Genomic DNA, 11892 nt, shown 5'->3' on the forward strand with positions numbered 1-11892 from the left:
GGGATGCAGAGATCCCCAGACGTGTTAGCGGGGAACAAAGGGGCTGGAAACAAATGCCGTGAAATGTCTTTGAGGGTTTAGCATTATCCCAGTCCCATGTGCTCTGCATAGTAATCTGCTTATTTCCGAGCGCTGCAGAGGTCTGCATGACCTGATCATCTCTGATTTCCTTGTCCCACCGGGATGGCTGTCAGTTATTTCAGTTTCTTTGTCTCATATTGTTAGGTTGTTAGTTTGGGTTACTTACTGTATTTTACTTTACTGCTGCTTTTAATCTATGCCCTTCATTCTTGAGGTCCGATTCTGCCTCATGGATGGAGCACGTACCCTTTTTTTGGCAATTTGTCTGTAATGTGAGTTTGTTGATTCACCTCTCCATAAGATCCTTTTTCCTCTATAATTTTTTGTCTGGAAAGTGTTCATCTGGTTCCTGAGTGAGCACATCAGTATTTCCGCTACCTTTTGTTGAGACAAAAGTCTAAAAGAAAGAGGGTGCTTTCTGCTTTCCATGCAGAACGCCGCATGTATGCAGTGAACAGTCCCCTTCCTTTAGCAGCCTCCAAACTGTTCAAAAGGTGCAAAGTGCAACGTTACCAGTTTAAACTTTTGTTTATGAGAACAAAAGAGCTCCAATGCTAAGGAAAGCGGGTACCATGATGTTTGGGATTGCCTGTGTTCATCTTAGTTCTGCTCATCTGTGGTTAATTCTTTATTGCAGCATTACAGTTTGTATTTTAATCACTCACAAAGTTAAAGCATACTCTGCTGGGGTTTCTACAGCAACGTGATAACTATGCTATCGCAGTGTCTGTTGCAGTACTTTGTGGACAGAAACGCACAGATTGTTCTTTCTTGCTGAGATTTCTTCTGGGGATATGGATATGCATTATTTAAAAAAACATCAGGACTGGCAAGAATTTAATTTGTTTTCAAAGTATTTGACTATATACAAGACATTAGCCTGAAAGCAACTCATTATGGCCATTTTTAAATTGTCTGAAACTCTGTTTCTGTCATGACAAGTTGCTTGCTTTTATCCTTTGGGAAAGACCACTTAAAAGCATGCTCAGCCTAGCTGGTTAAGGTTTCTTTCATTGCCTAGTAAACACTTTTTGGCATCAAGTAACAGCAATATTTCATTTTCCCTGACCTAAGCTCTTTTTTCAACCCTCTGTAGCCTGGAAGATAAAGGGTTCTCCCGTTCAGCACAGGGGGAAGAGAACAAATGAGTATGATGAGTCTTGCAAAGTGCTTCGGGCAAAGCTCTGAGCCTGGCTCTTATTCATGTGTTCTGATTACATTTGCCTCCCCAAGGTGTGTGGGCTGTGCAGTGAACCTTCTTTACCTATTTGGGTAGACGTATTTGTGCTTGAGCTTGCAAAATGGTAGTCAGCAGGAGGTGGGGGAAATGAGGGCAGGCTACTGGAGGGGAAAAGGTTTGGAAGCAACTACAATTCCAAAAAAGCATCAGGAAGAAAACAAAAAGCAGTGTCATAATGATTCACTCCCAAGACAGGGTTCAGGTTTAATGGAAGGATCCACATGTACAGACTGACTCCTGAACATTTTAATTTTTATCATGATTGTTCTTTTTGATGTGATCTTTAAGGAAAAGGAGACTTCATTTGTTTTGGTAACTATAAATGAGCATTCCCTATGATATGAGGTCTGTTAATGCTACAGGAAATAATGCTTTTGTTACAATTTACAAATTAGGGACTCAGTCTGGCATCCATTCAAGACATTGATAGTAAACTCACTGTAAAGAGGAGTGGCACTCCTCTGAGGAATCCTGGAGCTGATGGAGGTCTTTTTGCAGGCTGTATGCTTTGCACTTGGCTTGCAGCTTCTGTCTTGGCTTGAGCATTTCCGAGTGTCTCCCCCATATGGTTTCTCTGGTGTGTGAACAGTGTGAGCACATGCACAGTTTGTCCTGCGGCTCTGGCACTTACAGGTGCCATGCAGAGAATCACTCTGATCTGCTTGACTGCTTTTATCACACTTGTAAGAAGCTCATTATCTCTGTGACTTCTGCCTCTGTCACATGTAATCATAATCACTCAAAAGTTATTGGATAGAGCAAAGACTAAGCAAGAGTTACATTTATAGACTGTGGTTTTCAGAACCTTGACTATTTTGGACTTAAAATGGACTCTCACACTTGAAATAACAGTAAAACACCACACTATGCTTTAAGAGTGAGCTTAACCTTCACCTATTTAGATACAAGAAACAGAGGATTATTACCCTGATATTGCTTTAGAATGATGCCAAACATGAAATTCTCTTAGTGGATTTGGCTGCTTTAAAAGGCGTTCTCTCTGCTGTAGAAAACTGTTGAAAACTGATTCACAACTTGAATTGCAAATGAAAAGGAAAGAAAAAAGTATGTTTTCTTAGTTAGGAGAATAGGCAAGTAGTTCTTTGGAAACCTCAAAATCAGTCTGGGTGTTACATATAACTTGGATTCTGAAATTACAGCATCCAGCTTTTCAGGAAAAAAAGGCAAAAAATGCTGAAAAATCATAAATCTTTGTAAATGGTGCTAGTTAAACTCCTGCAGCAGCACTGGTGGATTGAAAGTCAGTAATCTGAGTTTAACAAGGCCTGTGTTTTCATAGGAAAGCAAAGGCTTGTTTTGATCTTTTGGGATTGGTAGGGGAAATAATCTATTAAGAGAACATTACAGTGGGTAAGCTGGCTCCAGGTGAAGCCCGTTCCCCCTTATGCAAAACGGTTCTAGTACTTAGTCTCAGTATTTAGCTTGTTTTGACAGCAGTCCCATAGACCAACACTCATGACCAAAGCTGGGAAATCTGTGCTGTGCACTGGCAACTTCCATGACAGCAGTTGGAAATCATCTGCCAGAACAGGTTTTAGCTTCTGTACAATTCTACAGGGCTGGCTGCTTTTTTCCCTACTGATATTTGATAGTCCCAACACCAAACTGTTGATAAAACAAAGAATAATAAATAATTCATAGTTATTAATGGATCTGACTATTTAATCAACCCCTGCTCCCCCCATATTTCCACGCATAGATTCCTTAGGTTACCCAGGAAATGGAAATTTGGAAATATTCACATAATACAGAGCAGTGTGGGTTATTTGTAATATTGCAAGGCTTTAAAGGAAACTTATTCAAGAGCTTTCTTCATTCTAATAGCTTTCTAAAAGCACTTGATAGTTCTTCCCTGTGGCTGGCTCTGATTTTGCATCACGTGAAGATACAGGTTATTAGAGGACTAATTTTCAATGAGTGGTTCATGTGAATAGGTGAAAATATCTGATGTGTGGGTTAACCATGCAAAAATAGTAGTCCTGCATTTCAAAACATTTAATACCCGGCATTTAAAATTCAGCTGGAGAATCAGTCTAATTTTGCTGCCATTTGAATCAATAGGAAAATTCACTGATTAGCCTCTTCCTGTGTTCAGTAAAGCTGCTTACCTTTATTTTCGAGTCACTCATGCAGTGTGCTGTCAGCAGAGATTTTAGAAAAGCTGAGCACTTCCAGCTGTTGGTGGAATTCAGTTAAAATCCTGGTGACAAGTAAAGGCCTGACTCAGTCCTGTCTCACTGCCACTGATAGCCCTATCCCAGGTATTCTCTCCTGCATTCCCTCCTGCCCAGGTTAGCATCAAGCAGCAGCAGCACAGATGTGACAGCTCAGAGCAAGGGCTGACTTCAGGCAATGAGCTATGTGAGAAATTCCAGCAGGGAAGAAGTACAAAGCAGAGAAAATGTAGTCAAAACAGTCAGGCACAACAATGAAATTATTTTCATACTGTCTAGCTAATAATTTTGGACTTTTTTTTCCATATAATCGACTATGCTGGAGCAAGTAGATCAAGTGCTGGAATAAATGGAAAAACTTGTACACATGACCTAGTGGGGACTGGGTGAGATCAAACACCAGGCTGAAGTCAGGACTAGGAGAGGAAGTAAGGCTTCACACAAAGGAGACTTCCATGTGTAAAATGAGCCAGGGAATGGGTGCCGAAATGAGTCAACATTTTTAGGATGTAAGTCAACGCTCTTATAAAATAATTTAATTCATTATTGTAATTCTTTTTAACTACATCGGCAGCAGAAATTTGAAATGCTGCCAAGTATGACTCAAAATTAATTTGGGTTTGTGCTTATGTGGAAGAGAATGGGCCTTTTGTCCACAATGCCATATAAGCTCCATAGGGTGACCCTGCGTTGCACAGGATGTAGCTGAACAGCCAGTAATTGATGAGGTTTCCATTAACAACACATAACACAGTGCGCACAGTAATGAGATCACAGGAAAAGCTTTTTAAAAGTGTTTAAGTACTTTCTTGTACCAGGAGTTGAGTTCGGATTATAAGGGAACAAGGAACCTGTTTTCCTGGAACCAGGCAATAAGAAACATGACTTCCTGGAGGAGTTCAACACATAGGTGTTTATGTGCTCAGCACTGGGTTCCACAGACACGATGAAGTAACTGCAGTTAAAACTAAAAGGTTTAAAGCTGGGGACCAATTTCTGTTGCATGTATAAAGCAGGTTACAGGAGTACCAGGTGTAACATTTTGGAACACTGGAGACTGCACTGGGACGTGTCCATGGTGTTGCTGCTGTTTCAGCAACACCCAGGAACGTGCAGCTGGCACAGCACACGGGCCTGTTCATGCACTCCAGGGTTTGAACCTGGTTTGATTTTGCTTCCCTGAGCAACCTCCAAGCTCTCCTTATGCTCTTCTCACAGAAGGAGCGTTCAGCAGCTCCCAAGTGTGTGGTGCCATGTGGCAGAGTGGGGAGTGAGGCTGGAGTGTGAGAGCAGGAGAGCCCCAGCCTGCCTGTGGAAATACAGCAGAGGTGCTGCTTTAGCTCCTGATGCTCCCAAGGGGAAGTAAAGGCAGCATCCCATATGTTGCAGTCTGTTAACTGGGTGAAAGGGGAGGCTCTGTAGCCAGCCTATAAATAAGTATATTTAAAGAGCCAAGAATATGCCAAGGAGGAGATTTTGAAGAAATGATATGGAAAATCACATTTGTTAACAAAGAAGCTGAATAGAGTTTTGCTAAGAAATGGAACTTCAGTTCCAAACTTGACTACCTGACTACCCTGAGCGTGTGGGATTTGGTAAGTGAGTCAGTCCTTTAGGGGACACAAAATGTGGGGGGAAAAAAAAAGACGTTTGCTTCATCATAAAACATACATTTTGGGCTCTTTTTTCATATAGAAGGTGGCCCTTGCAAATGAGTCAACATAGATAAGCCTGCCACAGAGCAGGATTAAGCCTTATTTATACAAAACATCCCCTGTCACTGAAGACAACTGGTTTACAGAGCTGAGATATATGACCTTCTACAATTTCCTCTGACATTCATGTGCAGAAGGTTCCCTGGGGTAAACAATGCTTTATAAATACATGTGTTTAAGTAAGTTTTTCTCTCAAACAATCCAGGTACTTCCTTCCAATGATTTACATCTGCAATGGTAGCATTTGTCTTCTCTTTGCTCAGAGATAAATTTCTGAAAACATTTCTTAATTATACCCATTTCTGAATTCTGCATTTCATTGTTGTGAAGTGTAAGTGGAGTGAAAATCTCAAACCACAGAAAGTGAGGCAGGCAGGGTTGGTTTGTGTTTTTGTCTTCCACCTAACTGAAGTCCCACCTTCCCATTAGCAGCAGTGGAATGAGGCATTTCTGCTCTTTGCTACACTGCCTCCAACAGCAACACACATGCAGTCTGTAAAGACTTTTTTTCTGCAGTTTCAGGGGGTTGCAGGAATTACTTCAGTGCTGAGCTACATATGTGCAATGATCTTTAGTCAACATTACCCAAATGTAATCCTACCTACTTTAAATATATTTGGTTTCTGAGAAAGAAATTGTAAAGGCTTCATTCTCTTATCATTAGTAATAGCTTTGGATAAGAATATTATTATTTTTTCAAAGGAACACATATTCTCATACTTACTGAAGGGAAAGCTAAAAAAGCCAATTTATACTTACTTGACTCACATATACTGGAATTTATAGGTTTGTACTGAAAGCATGAGGGCTAATTTTAAATTGCCTTTCGTTTTATTTGCAATTTCAATTATTTGAGAAGTGTAACTGTTAAGGAGGGGGGTATATTGATGAGTGTTTATAATCCATGGTCTCTTGGCTGTATAGGTTAATAATTTCATTGAAACCAGTGAATCTCCTCATGTTAGTGAGATGATATTGTGCATTATGAATACGTGCCTTAGTTTGCCCATATTGGTACCATTTTAAAAATTACAGATCCCAGTAGTACCTAGCTTGCTTTCACAAATATATGCAGAACTGGAGCAACCATTTCACACTGATTGCTATGAAGTGATGCACAAAGATGTACTTGGTATTTGTGCCTCTTTTCAACAATGTAGTTGAAATTTTACAGTCCAGACACATATGCTTTAAAATAAATAAGGTGGGGATCCTTTGTAAAGTTTTGAGGAGTTTCTGTACCAGGTGGGATCAGAGTTATCTTTGCACTATTGAATTATGTCTCTTGTAGTTAGAACAGCACTGGCATTATACAGACCTGAGACAGACACTGGCACTTGGATTGCCTTCATTCCCACAGAATGCAGGTGGGATGGGTGACAGATGACAAGGGGGGCAAAGCAGGAGAGTCCCACTCCTGGAACTCTACTAACAAAACAAAGTCCTTCCTTTTAATCATCATTGTTGGCTGAATCTTCCCTTATTCGTCTTCACTTCTGACTTTCTTATCTCCTCAGATCCCTCTTGTCCTCCAATTGAGATTTCCCTGTTGCTGTTTCCTTGATAATCTAACGGCTCTGTGGAATTACACATTCCAGCTGACTGTTTTCTTACTTAGCCATCTTGGCTGATGTAATGGTATGTCAAGTAAAAGGAAAAATTAAAATTAAGCCCATTGGATTATGAAGAGCAACGTATTTTTCTATAGGTACAACTATACAAAACATAGATAATGACTTCTGTTTTCATAATGACCTGCTTAGCACTCAATTTTTTTTGAATAAGCACTGTATTACACTACACTCTACCTTTTTTTTACTTTATACTTTTAAAAATCATTATTTTACACAATACCTCCTCATGGTAAGTCATTAAATCCTACCAGACTAAATGTCCAGTTGTCTGAAGTAAAGTAAACTGTAAAATTTATCAAATGTAAAATTTCAAACCTGTCCTTGCTTTATTATAATTATTACTCTATTTTGGAACCAGGTGTCAGAATGTTGCCATTAGTTTCAGCAGAGCCTTCATTTAGCCCTTAGAATTCAAATAAGTAACTTGTGCTGGGAGCTGTAGGAGGTGGACCTGCAATTTGAATCATAGGATCATAGAACACCACGTTGGAAAGGACCTCAAGGACGAACTGATCCAAACTTTCTTGCCAAAAGCACAGTTTAGACAGGATGGTCCAGCACCCTTAGAAGTGTCCAGTGTTGGGAAATCCATCACTTCCCTGGGGAAATTATTCCAGTGATGTGTAGTCCATGGGTCCACTTTTTTTTTTTTTTTTTTTTTTTTTTTTTTTTTTTTTTTTCTGTATGTGTGGGTCTTTCTTCCTGAATTTCGCTATGAATTTCCTAGGATCCAAGAAAAGTAAAGGCCAGGAAAACTCCTTTCCCTAAGATTTAACTACAAGCCATATTCTGGAGTAACAGGAAGATAAACAATAATTTCAGGACTATATTTTGTAGAAATAACATACTGATGGAAAATGGATACCCCACTTACTTAGCTATGGAGGTAGCCAGGAGACACTAAACAATACTGAAAACTAAAGCACTGAGTATATAAGGTAATACATAAGGATGAGTTTTCTGGAATAGGGAGCCGTCAGACACAGGAGGTTTTCAGTGTACAAAGCTGCCATATCCTGTCACATTCTGCACTGTGTCATTCAGCCTCCTGTGCTGCCAGTCAGCACAAACAAACCTGCTCTGAGACAGAGCATGTGCGCAACTTCCGCATGTAAACATAAAACTGAATGGGCTTGTTTTGCAAGCGTGATGGGACACAGATTATGTCTGTAAGACAAAACTGGCACTTTATTTTCATGTATTTGGTGGAAAACATAAAGAAAGCGGAAAGCAATGCATTATATTTTCTGATCTCCGTGCTTGTAGAGTTAAGTCTGTAAGTCGGTGAACACTGACTGAGACGTATAGAAATAGGGCTCTCTGTAATTCAAATTCTGCAATTCAAATTCAATTCACACTTCGATGCTTTGGTTTGTAACAGTAAAGCCAAGAGATGTCATGTCATTAGGTCTTGTACTGCCCTTGCGTGGATCAAATTCAGGTCAGTGGTAGAACGGTAGAACAAATAATATCATTGAATTGTATAATTACTAGAGATCTGCTCCTGCCTCACTAAGAGGGCAGTGTCTAAGTGAAAAAGAGTCAATACAAGGCTAGATGCAATGCAACGTGAAGCTGCACTCCACCTTCTCTTCACATGCTGCATTTTCAAGCATACACACAGACACTTCTGTTGAAAAGCATTCTCTGAAGTGGTGCAAAGCTGGTATTGCCTGATCTCCAAATGAAGTGGGACTTGAGGGAAGAAGTGTAAAAAGGCCAAGTCTTATCTTTTGCAGTACAAATTAACACACTGAATTTGTAGAACAGAATAAACTAGACCAGGCTGTTATGTGGTCCGACTGCCTGAGTACCTCAGGGCTGACCAAAAGTTAAAGGCTGTTGTTAAGGGCATTGTCCAAACACCTCTGAAACACTGCCAGGTTGCCTGGGGCATTGATCCCCTCGCTCTCCAGGGAGCCTGCTCAATGTTTGACCACCCTCTCATAAAGAAATGTTTCCTGATGTCAAGTCTGAATAGCTGTAAATAGGATATCTTGAATTAAGAATATAGTCTATCATTTTGGTAGTTTGTGGTATTTCTAGAACAAAACATAGTGATCAGAGGAATTTTTAAAAGCAGAAATTATTTTCATTCCCATCAGTTAAATAAATCCAGTGCAAGGTTTTAAGACCCTCTCTTGACCCATCCACATTTTTCAGCAAAAAACCAGCTGGTTTTTTTTCCAGAAATGTTGGATGCTGCTTGTGAGGAGGTCAGAAAAATGTTTAGTTCAGGCCATTTAGGAAACTAAATAAGTTTCTTCCATGTAGGGGAATTAGAAATATTTTATCATTTTTTTAAACTTTTGTGTGCGAGTCACTTTTTCTTGCTGACAAAGTAGAATGAAATAGGATGCCATTGAAAAACAAAGGAGTTAGAGAATCTCTGAAAATTCCTGTCAGTGGTCACATCCAGGTATGATCAGTTGGTGCAGGGGCAGCAGCTCCAACATCAAGGCTCTATGTCTCTCACGAAGGACGTGTCCAAGGCTGGATCAAGTGGCAATGCAACTTGATCTAGATGAAGTGTGAAATCGCAGCACATGCCGGGCAAATTATCCGCACCCTGTGGCAGGGTGTTTATGAAGGCTCTGTTTTGGCTGGATGCTTGTGGGCTTACTAAGGACAGGCAGAACTGGCCTGATAGACACTCTGCTGCTATTTAGTTACTTCCAGTAGATTTTTAAACAAAATTGGAGCTGCTGCAGTGAGTTTGTACAGATTCATGGGTGTGGTGTTTTTGCAATAGGCTCATTAAGTCAGATTTGCCTTCTGGCGGGGACACAGCCTAAGGGGAGGGTAGAAAAGCCACTGTCACTGGGCATTGGGATTCTGTCACTTGTTCAAAATAGGGTCCAAAATTGAGGTCACTATTCACAAAGACAGTTCTAAAGAGGTAGATCTAGGTACTTCATTGAAAGCATGGGGAAAAGCCACATGAAATAAGGAGAGTGTGATGTTAGTCCATGCTAACATCTGTTTTTTCTATTATAAAATATCTTATATTTTCTGTTCTTCTAATCATCTGCTTTGAGTTAAGAGATAAACTTTCTCATTTCATCTATTTGGTCTGTTTGGTGCTTTTAGTTTATGAATTTATTTAGCATCTATTAGGGCACAATGGAGTTTGAGTTGTGTGAAGAGCAATTAAAATGAGAGAACAGTCCTAAATTAAGCAGTTTGGGTGTAATTCTGTGTAACTTTTACAATAATTTCTACTGACACAAAATAAGTAGCAGCTTTTGCTAAATGGAGTAGTCTAGACCTGAATATATGTCAGTGTAACACAATTCCCAAATGGATGTGAAGTTGTGTCATTATCTGTTAGTAGTTTATAAATACTTTATAATGGCATAAATGGTTAAACTGCCATTTATTTAAACTGCCAGAGAATGCTTATTGCACAACCACCTGATGCTGGAAGTAGATACAAGTAGGCTGGAGGACAGGATCTGAATTCAAAATTATCGCAACAATAGCAATAATTAAAACGATTGAATACATGTCAGTAAACAGAAATGAAAGGCAATGTACTCAGGGGTAATCAGCTAAATAAAAACAGGATGAGGAAACAATTGGCTTCACAAATACGAAGGAAAAGGTCTGGGTAATGGATCAGAGTTGATGGCAGTTCCACAACTCTGCATTCACCATTAGACCAGCAAGAATTTGGTCTGATGCCTTAACAGAAACACAGTCGGCTTGGAGAGCTGAAACCACAGCATGCACAGAGAGGAAAGGCATGGAGCATTCTGCAAAAATACAGGGTTTTTGTGGTTTTGAAAGAGTGCATGTACACAGCAGAACATCTTCATAGCCATTAATGTTTGTAAAGATCAGCTCATCTTAGCAACCTGTTCTAAAAATGGAGTGCAGGCTCCCACAAACCTCATCAGATCACATCCAGGAGGAAGTGATTTTGTTACTGTGCAGAGACTTCTACTGTATTCATTACAGCCAACAATATCAAAGCACTGTACAGTAGCATGAGACAGCTACTGAGCATTTCTTTTCCCATAACATTTCCATAGATGGGACAGTATAACTAGTAATGTATTCCCTAAGGAGATAGAAAAACCAAGTTTTGATATTGTAGGTTTTAATATTTCATAAGCTCCATCTTATTTCTAGGATATTCTATCACTGAGAAATGTGAGTAGCTGGAAATGGTTTCTTTTTGTACTAGTCTGCACTTCTTTCACTTCCTTCTCTTCATGCATCTTTCTCAGTTTTCAGTGTGACCTGCATAATGTCATTGTCATGTACAACCTATATACCACATTCAAAAAAAGGAGAGTAACATGTTGTATGACTGAAGCGTGTCATTATCCAGCACTCAAAGCAGCAGAGGAACAGCACGCTGCGTGGAGCAGGGCTCAGTGTCACTTCTCAGCTCCTGCTGGCCGCATCGCTGGGGCTGCCAATGACGGGAAGAATTGGTCCCTGTCAGGAGAGCAAACATCAGCATTAATTATAACTGCGGGATAATTTGTAATGTTTATTCTTCTGTTAAGTTTCCTTTTGTAAGGCAGTAGGGACTGACGTTTATTGCGGGCCTTTATTTCCATCTTCATTCTTCGCTGCGTTCTGAATAGTTCTCAGAAAGTCAGCACGAAATATGGATTAGAAACATTCCCAGACAGACAGTACAGAGGAGAGAGGAGAACAGGAGGAGGCGGGGAAGACCAAAAATCAGATGAAAAGAGCTTCAAAGATTCTCTTCCCTCACAGCGGAAGTTTCTGAAGGATCAGAAGATGAAAGCAAAACATGAAGGTTAACCTACGAATAACCGCACGGGATACTGGAACCGGATATAAAGGATGTACTGTAGAAAAACCGACCGGGTGCTTGAGTGGTCACAGCTGTGACGCGGCCTGAGCCGGCTGTCGCCTCAGGGGCGGTCGGTGCCCCGCAGCGGCTGAGCGAAGGCGCCCTTTACACCTCCAGCGAACCAGGCGCGCACCCCGCGGGAGCGGCCGCGCGCGGGCGCCGGGATCTCCCGCGGGAAGTGCGCGGCGCGGAA

General features: G+C 40.6%; 1 long non-coding RNA gene across 2 annotated transcripts; it reads right to left on the bottom strand.

The window, feature by feature from the left end:
- Positions 1 to 10226: 10226 nt before the first annotated feature.
- Positions 10227 to 11874, bottom strand: LOC136290450 (uncharacterized). 2 transcript variants are annotated; one of them, XR_010721128.1, is made up of 2 exons: positions 11711 to 11874; positions 10227 to 11311 (listed from the first exon to the last, which is right to left on the bottom strand). It is a non-coding gene; the product is annotated as an uncharacterized lncRNA (long non-coding RNA). The 2 variants fall into 2 exon arrangements; XR_010721127.1 differs by having other exon boundaries at positions 11653 to 11874.
- Between the last annotated feature and the right edge of the window lie 18 nt (positions 11875 to 11892).

Source organism: Chamaea fasciata, unplaced genomic scaffold (genome assembly GCF_029207755.1).
Source record: "Chamaea fasciata isolate MVZ Bird 193981 ecotype frontalis unplaced genomic scaffold, bChaFas1.0.hap1 SCAF_6, whole genome shotgun sequence".
Taxonomy (NCBI): Eukaryota; Metazoa; Chordata; class Aves; order Passeriformes; family Sylviidae; genus Chamaea; species Chamaea fasciata.